Source organism: Pelodiscus sinensis, chromosome 5 (genome assembly GCF_052426305.1).
Source record: "Pelodiscus sinensis isolate ZL-2025 chromosome 5, ASM5242630v1, whole genome shotgun sequence".
In the NCBI taxonomy this organism is placed as follows: Eukaryota; Metazoa; Chordata; order Testudines; family Trionychidae; genus Pelodiscus; species Pelodiscus sinensis.
Window position 1 is genome coordinate 55,441,190 of NC_143056.1, and position 14,151 is coordinate 55,455,340.

Sequence of the window (14,151 nt, forward strand, 5' to 3'; positions counted from 1 at the left end):
GGCTGGAGAAAGAATGAGTGTGTCTGAAAACTGAGACAAATAAAGACAGCACTTGTGTGCAAGACTTACCAGGGACAGTTGGTCCTACGCCGGACCTTTCCTGTGCATTTCATTTTTAAACATATATCTGCTTTCACTCCTACTTGCTCAAATTATAGTTTTCTAATTAAAACACAATAGGACTTGAAACTAGAATACTGATGTCCTTGAAAGCTAAAAAAAAAAAATCTTTCTCCTTACTGTACATGACAAGGTCAAAGGAAAAGGGAACCATGCAGTGTATTGAATCCAAACTGGCATCTGTTTCCTCATAACCATTTCAAAAGTACCCAGATAAATTCATTTCTTTGGCCAAAATCATCCTTCTGTCTGCCAAAAATTTAAAGTGACATTACAACAGCAAATAAATCAACAAACAGCAGCAAAACCCAACATCATCTGGGGTTGAGGGGAAGTCCAGAGATTGAAATCATTAGTCTCTTTACCTGTAGGATGCATTTCTTATGAACCACCCACAGCCCACACAGTATATTAGAGGTAAAAGAAAAGCAAACAGAAGGGATTAGTAGATAGTGGAAGGAGCTGCAATAGTGATAGTTCTTCACATATCTAACTAAAAATGGGTTTGTCCTTCAGAAATATTAAGACTGTAGTTTTTAAGAAATGTTAATGGGGAAGCACACGTCTTTTCATTAGCAAAGTTGTGACATATATGCAGAAAGGCAGCCACTTCATTTCTAAAATCACAGCATCTTAGAGCTGCTTTGTGGAGCAAGTCTGCTTTCTTGATGCAACATTCAAACCAACTGGAAGCAATCAGTATGCAAACAGTGGATTATTAGCTCTTCCATGCTAAAAAAACAAGATTATAAAGTGGTGATAGTTCAGATGCCTAGAATCTCCTAGTCACTTTAGTATTTTAGGTGAAGGAAAGATCAACAGGAAAATACAGCCCTAATTCTGCAAGCACTTTCTACCAAGTATAGTGTTTATTGCCCTTAGGAATTCAATGCGATTATTTACAACAGTAAACACTGCATCTAATAAAAGATTTTGTTGGCACAGGCCACCCTTTGTACATATATTTTGCTGACTATCAGCTTATTCTTTAGATTACATATAGATGTTATAGATCATAGGTGCCAATGAATCCTTCCTATCACACTAAACTGCTAAGGTAACGTGCAATATTTCACAGAAGTTCTGTTATAGAACTGTTTTTTTGGAAGTTTTAAACATGTTATTGGTACAATTGTTGCATCCTTTCCCCTGTAAAATCACTAGTCTTAGTTATAGTGAAACCCACTGTGCAGACCTCTGTGGGTGACAAAAATTATAACTAATATATTTTAGAAACAAACAAAAATATATTTAATACCTGTTACATATGAAATATTGCCATGATTTTAAAGTCTAATATCTCGTAATCTACTGGGGTTTGGAACAAAAGCTTCATCCCACCTCAGTGCTATAAAGTAGGGGTGGGGAACCTTTTTTGGGTAGAAAGCTGCTGAACCTCAGGCAAGTAGATTTTGTGTGCTCTAGCCCTATGGTGGGATAGTAGGGGGGCTGGAGTGCCAGCACAGGCTCTCCAGTGCTGGAGAGGGGGAGCCCTGAGCCTTGGGGGGATGGATCCAGGCAAGCCAGGGCCGCTAGTTTCCCACCCCTGCCATAAAGCATCTGTATCTATTCCCTTCCCCCAAAGGGAATCTTGTACTTTCAAATATGTCTCTGGATCAGAGTTGAATATTGCCCTTCTGGAGCCTCAGGCCGGAGAAATTTTCATGAGAAATTCTACATTTTCAAGGAAAAATCTCAGATTTTATTTTGTTCCATAGCAGCTATTTGAAAGTTCTGTACGGTTTTGGAAGAAGTTATCCCAGCAGATCTTGAATGGTGGGCAGAGCGCAGGCAAGAATACTAAAAGCACATGACAAATTTATCAGATGACTAGCATCTCCACATATGTGGGATATATGCCTACTCACTCTAATCATAGAAGCTAGAACTGAAAAAGAGAATTAGATCATTCCTGCCAATGCAGAATTGTTCCTTATGATACGTTTTCTAATATTTTGTCCAATCTAATTTTGAAAGAATCAAGTGACTGAGTTTTTTCTTTCCCCATGAAACATTATCCCACTATTTAATAACTACATTGCCACACAGTTTCATCTGATATTCACTCCCTCGCCATTTCTTAGTTTCATTCTATTTGTCCTAGTTATAGCCCCATGTATCATTCTAAATACATTCTGTCTCCTTCACATTTAAACCCTTCACATAGTTGCAGGCTGTTATGTCTCCCTCTTTCACTCATAAAGGGCTGTGTCTATAATTAAACTTGTGTGTCTTAAGAGTGTACTGAAATGAGGGAAGAGCGAGATGGGCAATAGGAGACTAGAGATGCATCCAAAGCATGTTTGTTATGAAGCTGAGAGAAGCAGGGTCAAAAATGTAGATGGATGTGAGAAATAATATAAGTATTGGATCACTAGCCCTTACGAACTATTTGCAATATGCCATCTACTATATATTCGAGTGAGTCTGCCTGTCTGTTCTAGAATGCCTCCCAAATGTTAAGAGCTAGGACCACCAAATTTGGTATGCAGCTTCCTCTGATATCTTAAAGCAAGGTCAGGGTTTGGTTGTGTGAGGAATGGGATGAGCCTGGAATTGGGATTTATTCTCATAAAACCATACAGAAAATAGAATCACAAGGCAGGTGAAAGGGGTTGGCTGGGGATGCACCCACCTCCCATCTAAGACTGCCCAAGCCTCCAACCCCCCCAGGTGCCTGTTAGGGAGGGTGGTGTGGCTGAAGCTCTCTCCCACCATTTGTACAGGAACAGTGCTGGCTGTGCTTGTCAGATAGCGAGGAGAAAGAACACAGTTTGCTGCATTCCTCATTCTGGCTGGGGAACACGGTGGGGGGTGGGGGACAGATGAACCTGGACCTGCTCCAGCCTGGGGACGTGCATCCCTCCCCCCAGCTAACAGCAGCCATGGAAAGGTGCCTCTCACCTGGTCCCAAGCTTCTGCAGTGAGAGAGGGCTGAGGTGGTCCTCTCTCCTCAGGGAAGCCTGCATACTGAACCCCCTCATCCCCAGCCCTGCCCCAGAGCAATGATTTAAATGAAGTATGTACATTTTCATTTTATTTTACAAAAAACAAGAATTAATTGAGTTAAGAATCTGAGCAACACTGGGCAAATCTTCTAGTTTACAAATAAAGGGTGAAAGCCTCGTTCCTGCTACATTGCTTTACACTGTGTAAAATGGCCAGAGTGGCATGAAGGGGCTTCCCAAAATGGAAGAGACAGTTGTAAGATTGCCTTCCATAGACTCCGTCACAACACAGGGGTTCTGCCTAGGGGCAGGGACCCAGCTGTAGTACTGTGAAGACTTAAGGCAGCTCTGGCCTGAAAGGCATCCTAGGAAGGCTGTCATGACTTAGGCCCCAGGGCTATCTGAATTACATTGGGGTCATAGAGCAGTCCGGGATAGAGGGACAGGTGCAAATGTTGCTTAAAACCTGCTTACATCCTGCTTCTCTGAGGCTGTAAGTTCTGCTCTGCCTCTCTCACAGCTCCCACTCGGATTTACATGAGAATGCTGACACATGATTAGACCATAGAAACTAACCTGCAGATCTGTTTTTTGCTCTAAAACATCCTAATCCAAAAAGAACAGAACAGAGAGTCTTGGAAACCTCTGATACAAGGTTAGGCAAAGAAAGCACAGCTGCTTATTTCCTTAAGCACAACTGACTCATTTTTACCTTCTGCTGCTCTTCTCACCTGTTTGTGGGATCTACCTGTTAATCTTATATTTAGGCTCTTTGAGCTTAGAGGGGCTTCTGGGGCTCCTGGTGAAGAGATCCGTGCCCAGAGACCAGTCAGCTGCCATGCTCCTGGCAGGGAACAGAGAGTTGGAAGCCTAAGTGATAGCTTCACTAGGAGCATGAAACTGGGACCCCAGGTGGCCTCCTTAGCTCACAGCCAGGATGGCAGAAGTAGAGACGCATTATCAGCCCTGCTGGGGAGCTAGGAGCTCACTTCATTGTCATTTTGGAGCCATGAAACTGACAAGAATGACAGTCAATAGATACAAGTAAGGCAATATCCACAGGACACTTTGGGTACATCTATACTGCAGGGCTAAACTTGAAATAAGTTATGCAACTTGAGATGCGCTAATAGCTTATTTTGGAATTGGGTACGTCTACACAGCACTTATTTCAAAATAGAACACTCTTCCTCCACCTTCCTTTACTCCTCATACAATAAGGTTTACAGAAGTTGGAGTAAGAAGCCCGTTATTTTGAATTTATTTTGAAATAACGGGCTTGCTGTACAAATGACACTGTTATTTCAGAAGAATGTCCATTATTCCAAATAATGCTGCTGTGTAGACATACCCTGAGTCATCCTAACTACACCAACATAAGTCCTATGCTTCTTGGGGAGGTAGAGTTAAATAGGTGTAGTAGGGCACTTACATAGGCAGAAGCAAGGCTGCAGTGTGTACACAGACATAATTAGGCTGATGTAAGATGCCTTATGCCAACTTAACGCCGTAGTTTAGACCCAGGCCTTAGTCTAACAGAGAAACAAAGCATGATTTTAGAGATGGGGAATTGAGACTCCAACAGATTCAATGATTTGCCCAAAGTCACAGAGGAAATTATAGCAGTTAGGATTTCCCATCCTTTGCTTTAACCAGAAAAGCATCCATAGTTTCAAAAGGAAATTCATTCAGGTCTCTCTTCCTAGGTTTGCAGTATATACACAGCTTCCACTGCCTCTATGGCTGCAAAGAAACAGCTTTATACAAGACTTTGACTGGCTTTACTGTTGCTATTCAGGATTTTAGGGGCAGTGGCAACTCTGATTCCTGCATGTGATGCTGTTCATAACTCCCAAGCTGCAGCAAGTTTATCAATCTACTCACAGGGGAGGTAGACAAAGCAGAGACTGGAGGGAAGAGATCCATTTCCCCTTGCAATTGCCAATGAGATAGGAAATTGGTAGAGAAGCAGCGATCACTCACTGTAGTTGAAAGGTTTTGGGGAGGAAAGTAGCCAAGAGAGACCAGGAAACTTTTTCCTTCTACTAGGCAAAGGAAGGTAGAGTTCATGCTACTAGTTTATCAGATACCAACAGTGTACAGCAACAGTATCCTGGTAGAAATTCCAGGAGGTGAAAGAACATCTATTGCCTGTGTCAAGGGGGTCATGGATCAGTGTTCTCATTACACTATGGGTACGTCTAGACTACATGCCTCCGTCGACGGAGGCATGTAGATTAGCCAGATCGGCAGAGGGAAATGAAGCCGTGATTAAAATAATCGCGGCTTCATTTAAATTTAAATGGCTGCCCCGCTCTGCCGATCAGCTGTTTGTCGGCAGAACGGGGCAGTCTGGACGCGCCGCGCCGACAAAGAAGCCTTTCTTGATCGGCACAGGTAAACCTGGTTTCACGAGGCATACCTGTGCCGATCAAGAAAGGCTTCTTTGTCGGCGCGGCGCGTCCAGACCGCCCCGATCTGCCGACAAACAGCTGATCGGCAGAGCGGGGCAGCCATTTAAATTTAAATGAAGCCGCGATTATTTTAATCACGGCTTCATTTCCCTCTGCCGATCTGGCTAATCTACATGCCTCCGTCGACGGAGGCATGTAGTCTAGACACACCCTATCTGTCAGTACCCTGTGTAAGCTGAGGAAGCTAATTATCCAACCAGCAGACTAAATTTGGTGATGAATCCTGGCTGTGGGCCACATGAGGCACATTGAGTATTTGCTAGGAAGAGACTTTATTGCAACTCCAACTTTTTTCTACTATTTTCTGGCTTACAAGCATCTGGTCCAAGTTTGGTGCCCTGAAATTACTGCTTGCTGTTGAACATCTCAGATATGGCCTAAATTCTAACATCCTATGGATTGAAATGTTGTCCCAAAGGAATGCAGTAACACTGTAGTGAAGGATCAGCAGCAAAGCAGTTCATCAATCAAATCTAAAGCTTCAGGCATGCACCATTCCAGTAAAGGTTTTCTGGAATTTTGCTAGCAAATGATTTATTTGAAAAATAGCTAATTAGCCAAAGGACTAATCCCTGGCATAAGCAAATTTAGAAAGGATTCTGCAGTGTATGGAGACCATAATGCAAATTGCTACAGAGACAATTTCATAAGCTTGGGTCCTTATTTTGAGTTCTCACTCTTTGTCTGATTTTATGAAAAGATCTTCACTTCACAAGAAGATAATTGAGTCATGGAAACCATGAACACAGTTTTGCAATTTTATAGGCCATAAAGACCACAGATTTTACTCTGAGAATATGATCTTTTTCAGCAGTTCTCTGGATTTTCTATGCAGATGGTGATGGAAGTACATAGAGTTTTATGTGAAAATATGAACTTAAATATAAGAGAGACAAGGTAGGTAAGGTATATGTTTTATTAGACCAACTTCTGTTGGAGAAAGAGGTCTTCTTCAGGTCTGGGAAATGTATTCAGCTTGTTCAGCATAAGGAGTTAACACATCTTGCAAGACACCATTCAAAATGAAGTGAGCAGGTAACACTACTGCAGTCATTGGACAAGGAAAGGCTTTTGGGTTACAGGCCAGTCAACAACTCTCTGACACCATCTACTATAAAGAACTCAAAGAAGTTCCTCTCACATCACATTTCACAGGATCTAGGTATATCATCAGATACTTTCCCAAACAACTCCAAGAGAAACTTTACAAATCAATTCCCTATGAACCTATAGTAGGGACTTTCCAAATGCATACAAGAAAAACCAAATAGACCCATCATATCTGGTCATGGAATTCTTTCTGAAGGACTATCATCACTCATGGAAGCCACCCTTATTACATCCACAAAACAAAGAGCCAATTCCTTCAATGACACAACTGACTTTCTTCAGAAGCTCTGCAATATTAACACCTTTCTTCAGAGCACCATCCCTGTCACCTTGGAGGTTACCTTCCTCTACACTAATGTCCCTCACAATGATGGCATGATTGCCTGCCTCAAATAGCGATGAGACAATAGACAACATTTAGATATCCACTCCAAACACATTGCCAAACTCATCCATTTCATCCTTCCCATAACAATTTCACACTCAACAAAAAACAGTTTGTCCAAATCATGGGAATAGCCCTGGGCATTAGGATGGTTCTCCAATATCCCAACTTCTTATGAGTCACTTTGAGGAAGAATTTCTGAACAAATACACCACAAAACTAATGATATACCTGAGATACATAAAAAATATTTTCATCATGTGCACAAACCGATTAAATGTTTGGAGCATAGTCATAGTTGGGATAGAAAACTTCTAGGAATTTTAAGGGTCTGTTCTGTTAACATTTAACAGCAAAAGCATAAGTAAAACTGCACAAATGTAAGAAATGGAAGAGTAATCATGTCTGTGAGGGAAAAACTAAGTGAAGAGCTAGAAAAAAATTGGTTTGAACTAACGTGGAAGTAACAAACTAATATATACATATAAGAAAAGATATAAAAAAGTTATAAATAAGTTTGTGTAACAGAAGGAGGTAGAAGCTGTATTGTTATGAGGCAACTGTGATGAGATCATCCTGATGAGTTTCCCACTATAAATAATTGATCATTACTTGCTGAGTGTTTTGCCTTAATGAAGATCTGTTAGACCCATTTGCTGAGTAAGTGAATCTCAATCCAACACTAAACTCTGTCAAAGATTTCCACCACATACATTAAATTATCTCTAAAACACTCCCACTCCAACATCAACTTCCTATACATAATGATCAGTTTCAGCAATGGAACCCTATAAACAACTATATACAAGAAATCCACATGCTGTCACAAAGCCAGTAACTGTCCCATACATACCAAGAAATCTGCAAACTACAGATAGACACCCAGAGATCACAGTATGTGGTCAAAGGAGAAAGGCCAAGGTAGACAACTTAACACACTTAAAACCATCTTCTTAAGGTACAAACATTCACCAGAGAAATAGACTACATCATGGAACCAGTCATTCAAATACCCTAAGAGAATTTTCTTCAATACAAAAAAAAAAAAAAAAAAAAAACACCCCCCAAAAAACCTACAACCACACATCCCCAGTTGTCACCTGCCTCCCCCCACGGTAACCCATACAGGGTATCATTAGACAATTACAAACTGTTCTCAGTGGGAACAACATCCTGAAAGAAATCTTTTCCATACCTCTGCTTCTGGCCTATAAACAATCCCCCAAGCTCACCAATCTGATCATCAAAAACAAGCTCTACACAGGCTAGAACACACCAACTCAAAGTGGTACCAGATCGTGCCATAACAATTGCAAAACCTGCTCAATACCCACTCCACAATACCCCTTTCAATATCCATAGTTCCTATTCAGCCTTATCATAGCATGTGATACATTATGTGATATATCACTTGGAGGTGAACCCTTCACAAAATGATCACTCAGTGTTCGAATTCTTGGTCCTCATTCTCAAAGGAAACCTTTATAACACCTTCAGAAGACAAGATAGGAGCTTAAATTCATAACTTTGCTAGGCACAAAAATTATAGACTGAAAAGAAGCACTGGATTTATGGCTAATTATGACAATCTGCAACCCATTAACTCTTCTTTATCTTATAACTGCATGTGTTAACTGCCCACTTCACTTTGAATGGTCTCTTGCAAAGTATTTTAACTCCTTTTTCTAAAGTAGATTTGCCCCCCCCCCCCCCTGTGTATTTAGCTGTGAAATTCTGAGAACCTTTCCCAGACCTGAAAAAAACTCTGTGTAAGCTCAAAGGCTTGTCTCTTTCAACAATAAAAGTTGGTCCAATTAAAGGTATCACCTCACCTACCTTGATTCTTTTATGCTCTGGGATCAACATGACTACAATACTGAAAACATTAATAAATATGTTTTTATAATAGCAATCCAGAGATTTCCAAAATTACTTTCCCAAGTCAACTGAAAGGTCTTGTATTAATCTTCATGTCAACCAAATTTTCCCTGTGACACATTCTCCAGGTTAAAGAAGGATCAATACTAGAATGAACTTCTTGCTTTGTTTTATCATTGACATTTTACTTTCTGTAACATGGGTAAAATGACATGTACATAAAAGACTATAGAGAACTGTGGCATGGCCCATTTGCTCCTACCTCTACTCAAGTCCACAAACAGCTCAGAGACCTTTTTTGCTGATAAAACACCTAATGCAGTTTATTTTCAATATTAGTTTCCATGACCCTTTGACTAGGTCTGGAACACACATTACTTTGGTATAACTTATGTCATTCTACGGTGTAAATAACCCCAAGTGACATAATCTATATGGACCTAAGCGCTGGTGTAGACAGTGCTACGTCAACAGGAGTCATTAAGCCTAATGAAGAGCTCTCTCCCATGTTTAGAGCATCTTCACCAAAAGCACTACAGCTATAAATGATGTACTGTAAACACAGTCCTATATACTATATAGCCTCTCCCCTACAGTTTTAGGGAGCCATGAGCTCTTGAAACAAGAAGAGATTAGCCATCTTTCTTTCTGCTTCCTCCTTTCTCACTTCCTTCCTTTGCCTTTTGTATCTTCAGCCTGCCTGATTAGCCTCTTAGCTCTCCTCAACCCATCAGTTAGGCACAGTTCTTCTTAATTACATCTGCTCTGGAGTAATTAATTAGAGTTGCAGTGACCAGAGTGCTGATGCAGTTGCTGTTATCCAACACTCCATCACAAGACCTCAGAGAGCATTGATCAAACATCTAACCCAGCAAAGCATCTCAGTTCAAAAGAACAGCCACACTTGGTCCATCTCCGAGTGACTAGCTGGTGAGAGGTAAGAAATTAATTGTTTTATTTTTTTAAGTATATTTTTGAAGGGAAGTAGAATGTGTTCCATCAATACTAATTTTATCACTTATTTCTCTGGAGTTTTACTTCAATGATGAAAATATATTGAAACCCACTTCCCACAAGAGGGGTCCCACCCAGGTAAGGGGTTGTCATATTATCAGGGCATAATAGAAAAGCTTGTACTGCTTCTACTATATCTGGTCTGTGGATAATCAGAACACTTTGGCCTTCCCTCAAGGTACAACTACACAGCACCCTAAATGCAAAATAAGATACACAATTTGCACTACAAAAATTGTGTATCTTATTTCAATTCTATGTCAAAATAGCTTATTTTGAAATTTGGTGTCTACACTGTGCCAAATTTTGAAATAACGCACTATTTTGAGACATCTCTTAACCCTTGTGGAATGAGGGTTTCAGGGATGCCAAAATAGCATGCCAGTTATTTCAAAAAATATTTTGAAATAACAGGTGGCTTGTTAAGATGCAGGGTAGCTATTTTGGAATACCTCCAGTATCCTGAAATAGCCTCACAGTGTAGACACCTTCAGACATCTTTCGGTAAAAATATTACAAGAAAACCTATTTCCTATAGAAGGCCACACAGTTGGGTCAGATTTGAGCTCAGCAATAAGCAGAATGCTCTGTTTCAGTACGCTTGCAAATATTTCCCACCTACTGCCCCTGTGGTAAAAAGGTTATAAAGAAGTCGTAAAAAAAGTCTTGCTTTAATCAGCCCTGATGAATAGTTTCTGCCTACATCACCTGATGTTTTCTTAGTGAACAGAAACTCAAGAAATCATTCAGCTTTTCATTCAGTCTGTACAGAATATGCTGAACCCTAAACTTAAATGAAAAATTACAGTGAAAAGCAGCCTCAGACAGTTTTATTGGCATCTCAAGGGTCCAAATGAATATTTGAATGAAGAGGCTTTCTTGCCAGGGCAAAACAGGCTATTGACCTGTATGTGCTATATGGTACACACCGGGTGCTTGGACACATCTGACAGCACTCCATGCCTCCGTCACCATCGGCTGCAGCAGGCTGACCTTAGAAGGGCATGGATTCTCAATCAATGGAATGCTACAGGTAGCTCAGATATTTTCTAACATGGCACACAGAGTTCTGCTTTCTGTTTTGTGACTGATTGCCAGGGCTCTGACTAGAAGATTTAGGGGATGTGCTGTTTATTATTAGAATAACAAGGAGTCCTGGGGCACCCTAAAGACTCACAAATTTATTAGGGCATTTGCTCAGTTATACAAGCAGTTTATCAATTTCATTTTGGGATTGGTCCAGTCCCAGATGTGAAGAGTGTGGTTATATGCTCTTCTCCATCTTATTCAATAAATAGGTAGTGCTAAGCCTGTGGCCCAGGGTTTTGAGAACTTCTTTTCCATCATGGGGTTAAATGTTCCATCTTTCCTGTACCTATGAAACCATAAATTAAATGTAGCAATTTCTGTTGCATGCTACATATCATCAATCATCCCAATCATTGTTTAGGAAGTTAATCAATCATGAGTGCTAATTGTATCTGAAAAGGGTGCGATCTGGGCCTCCTTTTCCCTTGTGGTCACCATTTAAAAGTACAAACACTGAACACTCTCAGATTCCCCCTAAGCTGTAAGGCCATGTAGCTTACCCTTAAGTGCTGGATAGGGGTCAGGGCTGAACTAGGGAGAGATGTCTCTCACAAAGAAGTTGCTGAGACCAGAGGGAAGGGGGCTGGCCCCAGCACATAACTGCCATGGCTGGGGAAAAAGATCCCCTTCTCACCATCCCTAGCACGGAGCTCAGGTAAGTTTGAGCCCCAACCCTCTGTTCCACCTTAACTCCCCACCCTGAGCACCCTCCTGCACCCCATAGCCCTCATCCCATCCCCTACCCCAAAGCTCATGCCCCCAGCCTAAAATCTGTACCCCCTCCTGCATCCCAACTACCAGCCCAGATTCAGTGACATCTAAAAATAAATCAACAGGGCAGTTTAAGTTCTTCTTAATTGTTTAAGGGTCCAACTTTAGTGTTTGGATTAAAGCTGCTAAAAGTGACTTGAGTAGGAAACAAGAATGGTGGATGCAGGCAATATGGCTTTTCCATTCAGAACAGCCTTTAGGCATAGTTAGGAGTTTTGTAAGCATTATAATGCTTTCTGTGGCTAGCCCAAGCAGAAGCTGTCCCAAACGTGGCAACCCAAGATTAGGCAAAGATTCAAGACATACGGAAAACCCAGGGGGCTTCTGAAAAAAAGTTAGAAATGAAAGCATATGCATCTATTCAAAGGTCACTATTCTTCCAACAAGGGATATTGACATCAATAAAACAGCTGTGCTCTGCCATCAGTTGCAATCAGAAAAACAGGTTAATTCTGAGAGCTTTTAACAAGATTTCTAAGAAAAATTCATGAGAAAAAACTAAAATGTTGTTTCAACAATAAAATCTACCTCCTGTATTTTACAAAGCTGTACTGGATAATAAAGCTACCCAGTCACATTTGCTCTTAGAAGAACCTCCTCCCCTCTCCCCAAACCAATCACCCGCAACACAGAATGTCCTGGATTCAGATACTTAGCACAGCACTACACATGGAAGCAACAAATGTAGCCAATGGTCCTTTTAAATGTGAGGAAATATGTTTGTAGGAGAACAAGGACATGTAGTAAATCAGGAAGCCCAAATGATTTTTGTAATCTACTCAACCACATTATAGTCACAGAGAGTGCAGACACTGAGTGCAGTTCCCATCAGTGCTGTTCTCCCCATTGGGGGCAGTGAGGACTGAAGGTGGTTCTTATTCTCCAAACTCTGTACTGACTGAGGAGGACAGGCACAATGAGTCTACACATACTTCATCTTTTCAAATGGTGGCAGTGCTTTTGTAGTCCCTTGGATTCTCTGGAGGCATTCTGGGTGAGTCAGCAGCAATTCCTCAGGGGACTTCATCTGTATCATTGGTGACACCTCTCTGCTCCTTTACAGGCCTGCTGTACATCAGAAGCCCCAGGGAACATTTGACCATCATAACTTTATATTTCTATGGGTAACAAATTGCCCTAACAACTAGCAATGGTGGTATAATTTTTTTGTAGGGGGAAACAAAAAAAGATGTTTGATCTAGCAAACACAGTGGCTACGTCTAGACTGGCATGATTTTCCGGAAATGCTTTTAATGGAAAAGTTTTCTGTTAAAAGCATTTTCGGAACAGAGTGTCTAGATTGGCACAGACGCTTTTCCGCAAAAGCACTTTTTGCGGAAAAGTGTCCGTGGCCAATCTAGATGCGCTTTTCGACAAAAAAGCCCTGATCGCCATTTTCGCAATCGGCTTTTTTGCGGAAAACAAATCTCAGCTGTCTACACTGGCCTTTTGTGCAAAAGTTTTGCGCAAAAGGGACTTTTGCCCGAATGGGAGCAGCATAGTATTTCCACCAAAAGCACTGATTTCTTACAGTAGGAAGTCAGTGCTTTTGTGGAAATTCAAGCAGCCAGTGTAGACAGCTGGCAAGCTTTTCCGGAAAAGCGGCTGATTTTCTGGAAAAACTGGCCAGTCTAGACAAAGCCAGTCTCTCTCTCTCTCTTTTTCCTCTCTCTCTAAGAATTATTCACAGGGAGGAAAAAACATGCACATTCTGGATATTGTGGTGTTGGGGAACAAAATTAGATACATTTTTGTTGTTCTGGGGGGGGGGTCTATGTTGACCCAAAGGAGACTGTGGACAATTGAAAGGAGGCATGCAGGTGAAGTACAGCCAAGTGCAATTGACAGAGGAACATAATATTCTGCCTGGAGGAACCTCTCAAAGTTGGTGAAACTAATCTTGAAAAACAAAAACCATGCCTGCGCTGCCAAGATGGCATCCTGGCTTATGCTTTGTCATGTTCTGCTTGCTTGCCGATGCACTCAGTCCTCTCCTCCTGACCACTAGTGGGGATTCTAACAAGTTCTACCCAGGGTGAAGTATCTGACCATGCCTTTTCACCAATTAACGAGCACAAGCAGTTTTAGTTGGATAGAGGCTGTTTAGTTTCCAGTGAGACTGAGCCATTCCTCAGTCCACAGAGACACCATCTTAATGCACAGACTGGCCACAGTGTCCTGACCCTGTCCTCTCTCCCAGTCAATAGTTCAGACTGTGCATTTCCAGAGATAAGGCTGTCAGCATTACTCATTGTATAGATATGAAAGATCACAACCCCTGCTGTAAGCTTATGAAACAGTCGTATTAAATCAGTGTCCTTCATAGATTATTAAATGCAGAGGGAAAAAATTGCCAAATGCC